This window comes from Notolepis coatsorum (assembly GCF_963971535.1).
Source record: "Notolepis coatsorum genome assembly, contig: SUPER_10_unloc_2, whole genome shotgun sequence".
NCBI classification, from domain to species: Eukaryota; Metazoa; Chordata; class Actinopteri; order Aulopiformes; family Paralepididae; genus Notolepis; species Notolepis coatsorum.
In genome coordinates, this window is record NW_028174871.1 from 773835 (window position 1) to 782328 (window position 8494).

Here is an 8494-nt window from a genome sequence, read left to right on the forward strand (position 1 = left end):
ACCATTGAACTTCAAAAAACCTGTGATGAAAACCAACCTGAAAATAATGTGTATCTCCTCTTACGGAGCCACCCTGTGGAATGGGCTACAGGATGAGCAAAAATACTGTGAAAACATAAATCAATTCAAATCTAGACTAAAAAAATCTGTTACAGAAGGGAAGAAGAGCTTTAATGGCATATTTAAAACAATTAATAATAATAATAAATACGTATGATACTGTATTGTGCGCTATATCATATCACATTATATAATCATATTATAATTCATTTGTATATTATATTGAACTATATTTGCAGTATGTACTATTATATTATGGTACTATATTGTATTGTATATATCATGTACTTTATATCTCACATCAAATTATATATGTGCTGTATACACTATTATGTACTATATACTATTATATATACTATTATATACTGCAGGTATACTATACTGTAATGTGTACTGTAATGTGTACTATATGTGTGCACTGAAATGTGTACTATATGTATCTACTATGTATGTATGTAAAAAAAAAAATGATTTTTTTTTAAGCGTAAGTCTTCAGGGGTAGGGCCCGACAAGCCTCGTGCTTCTCCCTAGCCCTTTTCGGACAATTGGACACAGCTGGTAAAAGTGTGGTGATTTATGGAATGACCGTTGTTATGTGTCGAAAGCCCGAAATAAAAAATTACTGAACTATCAGCCAAAGGTGGTGCATTAGTTTGTGTAATGTAATGTAATATCTGTTTGTAGTTTTTTGTAATGTAATGTAATATCTGTTTTTAGTTTGTGTAATGTAATGTAATATCTGTTTGTAGTTTGTGTAATGTAATGTAATATCTGTTTTTAGTTTGCACATAATATGGGAACTTTTATCCATATGGTTGAGCCTGTTAGCAATTGCACCCCCAACCCAAGCAGATTGCAGATCACTCTCTCTATATGGAGGTAAAAAAGAAAATATGGTAAAAATAATTGGCATAAAAAGGTCACTTTTTTATGAGGCACAAAAGGGCAGGTGCTTGTGCACCCATTGGGCTCTATGTGTGCACGTGCCTGCTAGCTGTGCCCTTGAGCAAGGCACCTCAGCTTTAACCGCTCCAGTGTTAGCTGCTCAGGGGCCAGTAGTAGAGTGCCTGACCATATGTCTTTATAATAATAATAATAATAATAATAATAATAATAATAATAATAATACATTTTATTTACAAGGCGCCTTTCAAGACACTCGCCGTACAACAATTAAAAGGCTGAAGGATCTTGACCCCATGGGGACAGACGGGCTGGGGGGACGGTCAGGTTGATGGAGGAGGCAGACCTGAGGGACTGGGTGGGAATGTTGATGTGGAGGAGGTCGGACAGGTATGGAGGGGCGAGGTTGTGGATGGCCTTGAATGTATGGAGGAGGATCTTGTAGTCTATGCTGTGTTTAATGGGAAGCCAGTGTAGTTAGCGTAGGACGCAGGGACGTGCACAGGACTTTAGAGGGGCAGGTGCTCAAAGGCTGAAAAGGGCACTGGGCCTGTGCTATTTTTGGGGGGCCTTTTTGGGTGGGAGGGGCCTTTTTATGCTTTTGGGGGGGGGGTTTGGTGATCAAATATTGAATATTGAACTATGTGATACTAAGCACAACTAAGCACAACAACAGCTTGCTCCTGAACATTGGGACATTGAACATTTTTGGGTGGGAGGGGCCTTTTTATGCTTTTGGGGGGGGTTTGGTGATCAAATATTGAATATTGAACTATGTGATACTAAGCACAACTAAGCACAACAACAGCCTGCTCCTGAACATTGGTAAAACCAAGGAGCTGATCGTGGATTATAGGAGAGGACAGCAGGAGACACACACACCACTGAGGATAAACGGGGCCACCGGGGACAGGGTGAGCAGCTTTAAGTACCTGGGGGTCCACATCTCAGAGGACCTGACATGGACAACACACATAGACTCAGTCGTAAAGAAGGCGAAGCAGCGCCTCTACCACCTGAGACAGTTAAGGAAGTTCAGAGTATCTGGGAAGATACTCCAGTCCTTCTACTCTGGAGCTGTAGAGAGCATCTTGACTGGAAACATCACTGCCTGGTATGGAAACAGCATGGCACAGGACAAGAAGGCCCTACAGAGAGTGGTGCGCTCAGCCGAGCGTACCACGGGTATTGCACTATCACCCCTGCAGGCAGGGACGTGCACAGGACTTTAGAGGGGCAGGTGCTCAAAGGCTGAAAAGGGCACTACACTTGTGTGTATATATAAACCGAGCGCACGTAGCGCGCGTGGGCGATTTTCAAGGGCCCTTTCCGGGCGGGGAGCCCCCTTTTTATGCTTTTTGGGGGGTTATGGTGATCAAATATTGAATATTGAACTATAATAATCAGTGCAGGAGCTCACTTATCCTTGAAAGACACTTTTATCACTGACTTAAAAGGCCCACACATCTCCATAAATGTTCAGGGGGGAGGGAATAAGTGCTTACCCTACAGACCCCAAGAAGTGCTGTATATTCTGTATTGTTTAATATAAATGCATTTTTTATTCCAATCCCGATTTGTATTTGAGATTCCCAAATCCCATCGGACTTGACTTCTTCGTGTCCCTCAATGAGTGTAATACCAGCATTCAACAGCGGTTTCTATCATCATCATCATCACCACCCACGCTATGCATAAAATATATAGGTCCGCGGAGAGGCACGCTGAGGAGGCCGTGCAAACTGCAATGGAATATGGGGCATCTCTCTCTCTTTACCTAATATTTTTATTCTATCCTGACATTTTTCAGTTGGAAGGGCAGTCTATATGCGTAACGGTAAAAAAAAAAAAAAAAAAAATCAAAAAGGGCACTTTTTTGATGAGGCTCAAAAAGGCAGGTGCTCAGGCACCCCTTGGCCTCTATGTGTGCACGTGCCTGTCTAGTAGCAACTGCTTCAGATAACAGTGTATGTTGATTGATATGCGTCTAGTAGCAACTGCTTCAGATAACAGTGTATGTTGATTGATATGCCCCTAGCAACTGCTTCAGATAACAGTGTATGTTGATTGATATGCGTCTAGTAGCAACTGCTTCAGATAACAGTGTATGTTGATTGATATGCGTCTAGTAGCAACTGCTTCAGATAACAGTGTATGTTGATTGATATGCTTCTAGCAACTGCTTCAGATAACAGTGTATGTTGATTGTTATGATTCTAACTGCTTCAGATAACAGTGTATGTTGATTGTTATGATTCTAACAACTGCTTCAGATAACAGTGTATGTTGATTGATATGCGTCTAGTAGCAACTGCTTCAGATAACAGTGTATGTTGATTGATATGCTTCTAGCAACTGCTTCAGATAACAGTGTATGTTGATTGTTATGATTCTAACTGCTTCAGATAACAGTGTATGTTGATTGTTATGATTCTAACAACTGCTTCAGATAACAGTGTATGTTGATTGTTATGATTCTAACAACTGCTTCAGATAACAGTGTATGTTGATTGATATGCGTCTAGTAGCAACTGCTTCAGATAACAGTGTATGTTGATTGATATGCTTCTAGTAGCAACTGCTTCAGATAACAGTGTATGTTGATTGATATGCTTCTAGCAACTGCTTCAGATAACAGTGTATGTTGATTGATATGCTTCTAGCAACTGCTTCAGATAACAGTGTATGTTGATTGTTATGATTCTAACAACTGCTTCAGATAACAGTGTATGTTGATTGATATGCGTCTAGCAGCAACTGCTTCAGATAACAGTGTATGTTGATTGATATGCTTCTAGTAGCAACTGCTTCAGATAACAGTGTATGTTGATTGATATGCTTCTAGCAACTGCTTCAGATAACAGTGTATGTTGATTGATATGCCCCTAGCAACTGCTTCAGATAACAGTGTATGGTGATTGATATGCCCCTAGCAACTGCTTCAGATAACAGTGTATGTTGATTGATATGCGTCTAGTAGCAACTGCTTCAGATAACAGTGTATGTTGATTGATATGCGTCTAGTAGCAACTGCTTCAGATAACAGTGTATGTTGATTGATATGCTTCTAGCAACTGCTTCAGATAACAGTGTATGTTGATTGATATGCGTCTAGTAGCAACTGCTTCAGATAACAGTGTATGTTGATTGATATGCTTCTAGTAGCAACTGCTTCAGATAACAGTGTATGTTGATTGATATGCTTTTAGCAACTGCTTCAGATAACAGTGGTGATTGAAGCCAGTGGAAGTGTCCCCTAGTATAGAGGGAAGGCCCGTCCAGTGATTAGTGAGGGGGGGAGGGTCGATTCCCTGATGTAAAAGGACCATTCATGCATGTCCTGATGGACCAGGAAGTGAGCTTGGAATGCTAAGAATAGAATAGAATATAAATACTTTTATTATCCCGAGGGAAATCGCTCAACTTAAACACTTAGACAGAACAGGTCACGAAACAAATCAAATTGCCTAAGATAAGAATAGAATCAAATTGAATAAAAATGGAATAAAATATACAGTAAAAATATACTGAGGTCTGCAGTACGTGTAATATTGCACAGTGCTGTTTAAAAAGTAAGAGTCCAGGAAGATGGTAACTGTCACCCTGTGCTCAGTGATGCAGTGAGGCGCAGTGATGCGTCGTAAAGTCTGATGGCTGTCGGAATGAAGGACTTCCTGTGCCATCCAGTGCTGCATTTAGGAAGTGTGAGCCTAGCACTGACCATGCTCCTCCTCCTGTCAGCCAAGTAAGACATGTGACCGATGACTGATTGGTCTAAAACGCTGATCGCCCTATAGCAACAGGGCCACACAGGGGCTGCCGCTAGGCTGGTAAAGCTATGCCTCCTAAAATGTGAATCGGAAATACAGAAATACCGGCTACAGGCTTCCCGGTTTCCGGGCACCCCCTGATCTGTTTATAGTCCCCAGCGAAACAAACAACAAGACAGGTCTGTCAGCCTGTCGAGGGAGGCGATAACGAGGTTGTTTCTGAGGGGAATACATTTTCATGAGCACCGTGTCGTGATTTCAGGGGCGGGACTTCCTACCTGATTCCCACTTTCGGCCGTAGTGCTTTATCTCTCGAGATAAAGCTGGGAACGAGGTTAGGCTGCCGCTGGTCGTCGTCGTTGTCCCGCTCCCGCCTGCTCCCCCTAACACTTCACCCTCAAATCAAACCGGTTCCCCCTGAGAACATTTAGAGAACGTTTACTTTTATAATTACATTTAGTCATTTAGCTGACGTTTTTTTTTTTTTTTTTTTTTATTTCTCTGATTTTCTCCCCGTCCCAATTAGTCGTTGTGCCAATTCCCCCCCCCTCCCCTACCTGGCTGCTGTATGCATGTTCTCCTACGAGTCGGTACAAGGGCGTCCCGAGTCGATCGCACTTTTCATACAGAGGTTGCAGTTCAAAGTGCTTCACAACAGTAAAAAAATACAGGCATAACAAGAGCATAAAAAATTCAATACAAAGAGATAGAGAGGTAGCAAGGTAAGGCAAATCACAGTTCTTCAGTAATACAAATAATTAAATAGAATAGATTAGATCGAGTAAAAAAAAGTGCGGTTTGATTCAGTTTGAAATAGGCTAAAAATAATTAAATAGAACGGAGAGGTAAAAAGTGTGATAAGATTGTTCAATAAAAAATATATAACAACAGAGCAGTGTATCGCTCTTAGTACTTTGAGTTTCTTTACACAGTTCTAACATACAACAGAGCATCGCTCTAACATACAACAGAGTGTTTGCTAATACAATGCCATTTAATACTATTTAATACAACAGCTGACAGGAAATACACATGAGGGGCCCTAGCAACTGAACTATTTTGAAGCGGTCCACACAGACTGGACGTGTGTTGTCCGAGTGTCACCACTTGGGAGCGCTAGCTGTGTTCATTCACCAGGGAGCCTCTCAAAAGAAGACTAGAGCAGAGACTCGCTACTGTCTGAGACATGTACTCAGCATACAAAAATATCAATCGCCAAACTTATTTTTTATCATATATATGAATTGGGGACCCTATATGAATTGAAAATGGGGGACCCTGATGTAAACAAGACAAACGTCTTTCTCTGGTCTGCATCCCCTTAACAATGAGTGTGTATTGAGCCTACTGTATTGTACCCATTCTGCAATCTGTTAAATAAAGTTTTCATTAATTCATTCATCATCGCCTCACTCCTCTGTGCAGATATCTGCTCCAGAGAGGTCTGGAGCACTGGGCAGCTTCTGAGAGATGGATTTACCTGTTGCACGTCTCCAGACAGGGGATCCCATGGAAGATGTCACACAACACAGTGGATCGAGTGGTGGAAACATTGTATAAATTGTATAAATATTTCATACTTATTAATGTTTGTTTTGTTTTTAACTCCACTGACACTTTTGCCAAGACCATTGTTTGTAATTTTGACTGTCTTGTTTTTATGCCCTGTAAGGTGACCTTGGGTGTTTTGAAAGGCGCCTCCAAATAAAATGTATTATTATTATTATTATTATTATTAACAAGGGATGAGCTTCGAAGAGTTCCGGGAGGCTTTCAGCTCTGCGATGGGTCCAGATAGTGAGGCCGGGTGGGCGGAGAAGCTCTTCAGTGAGTTAAAGAGAAGAAGTAAACATTGCTTTGTGGCGGAGAAAGTAGAGGTGGAGAAATCTTATAAATAACTACAGTATATATAGGCCTGCTGTGTATTCTTGAACCTTTCATGGGTCATAATTAATCACCCATGGGCCCATGTACAATAATGTTACTGTCAGATCAGTCCTTACATAAACCTACTTGAAAAAGTTCTAATATAGAGATAGTAACCTACAATTTACTAATTTAGCTGACGCTTTTATCCAGATTGTGACCAACATGTCACCAGGAGGGCTACATCTCTGGCAGCTAAGAGTCAGTGGCGTTGTTCTTCAAATAGTAATGAGCTTGAGTGTTACACTCTGTGCACAGTAGTATAGACATATTAGCACGATAAGTAGTAGTATGAGAGTAGTAGCATAGTATTAGGTACATCATTTGTTTGTTTTTTTATTTATTTTCCACAGATATCATTTCAGATATTATTGTTATTGGCGGGTCCCTTCTGGTAAAATGGTGCATTTATGTAGTAGCTTTTATCCAAAGCGCTTTACAATTTTTGTTCCTCACATTCACCCATTCACTCACCCATTCACACACCGATGGCGGAGGCGACCGTGCGAGGTGCCAACCTGCACATCTTGAACAATTAGGGGGTTAAGTGTCTTGCTCAAAGACACATCGACACGCTGCCCGGGAGGAGCGGCAATCGAACCGGGAACCTTCCGACCATAGATATATATAGAACACTAGATAGCTTAAGGCGGAGTCACCAGCGTCACTGAACCGCCGCCATCTTGCTCGAGTCAGCCTTGAGCGAGAGTGAGTGAGCTGCACAGACAAAAATACTCATAACTCGCTGAAATATTGACAGATTTACAAACGGTTTGGTTTATTACAAGCATTATTAACGTGGCTATGATTCAAGCGGTTTGTAAAAAAAAGTAAAAAAAAAAAAAAAAACAGCCTTTAAGTAAAAAAGAAGTAGAAGATCATTCTTAGACAAATAATTTTATCAACCTACTATATATTGGTACTAAAGAGCTGTTGAAACTTAGTAAAAGAAAAAAATTTCTTTAATCAATGAGGCAATAATGAACAGCAGCTGAAGAACCCATGGTCGTATATCGTGACTCAAGGTATGACAGCCCAGGTCACAATAAGTCTTATTTCATCTACTCACTGATTGACATAAAATCAGGGCTGGTGGTAGCCTAGGCCCTAGGGGATACTGAAAGCTGACTGGGGAGAAAAACAATTACTGTGCTTCACCACATCACCAACATGAAATCTGGGGATACAAACCAAATGTAAACAGTCTCTGCTGCTTTTACTCATCTCCAGAAGATGGTCCTGGACAAACAGCTGCTGAAGAAATAGAATTGATTAAATTTAATTTACCATCACCGTATGATGTCATAATCAAAAATTCTAGAACATTTGTGATGTCACCGTATGATGTCATAATCAAACATTCTAGAACATTTGTGATGTGACAGTATGTCATAATCGAACATTCTAGAACATTTGTGATGTCACAGTATGATGTCATAATCGAACATTCTAGAACATTTGTGTTCTATATATATTCAACAATTCTCTCAGCATTTCCTGGCATTTTTTCAGACTACAACATGAATCCAGACTGGTTTGACCCTCAAAATGGTCGACCGAAGTCAAACACATGTGGGTAAAGCCCTATTTTTGATAGTGGTTTTTGTCCATTTCAGATATATAGTCATCACAACTTTCTGTACTGTATCATCACAGCTTCTGTACTGTATATAGTCATCACAACTTCTGTAGCTTCTGTACTGTATATAGTCATCACAACTTCTGTACTGTATTATAGAATCGTCACAGCTTCTGTACTACTGTATATAGTCATCACAACTTCTGTACTGTATGTAATAAATACGTGAGTTATACCAGTAGCAGGAGAAACTGCT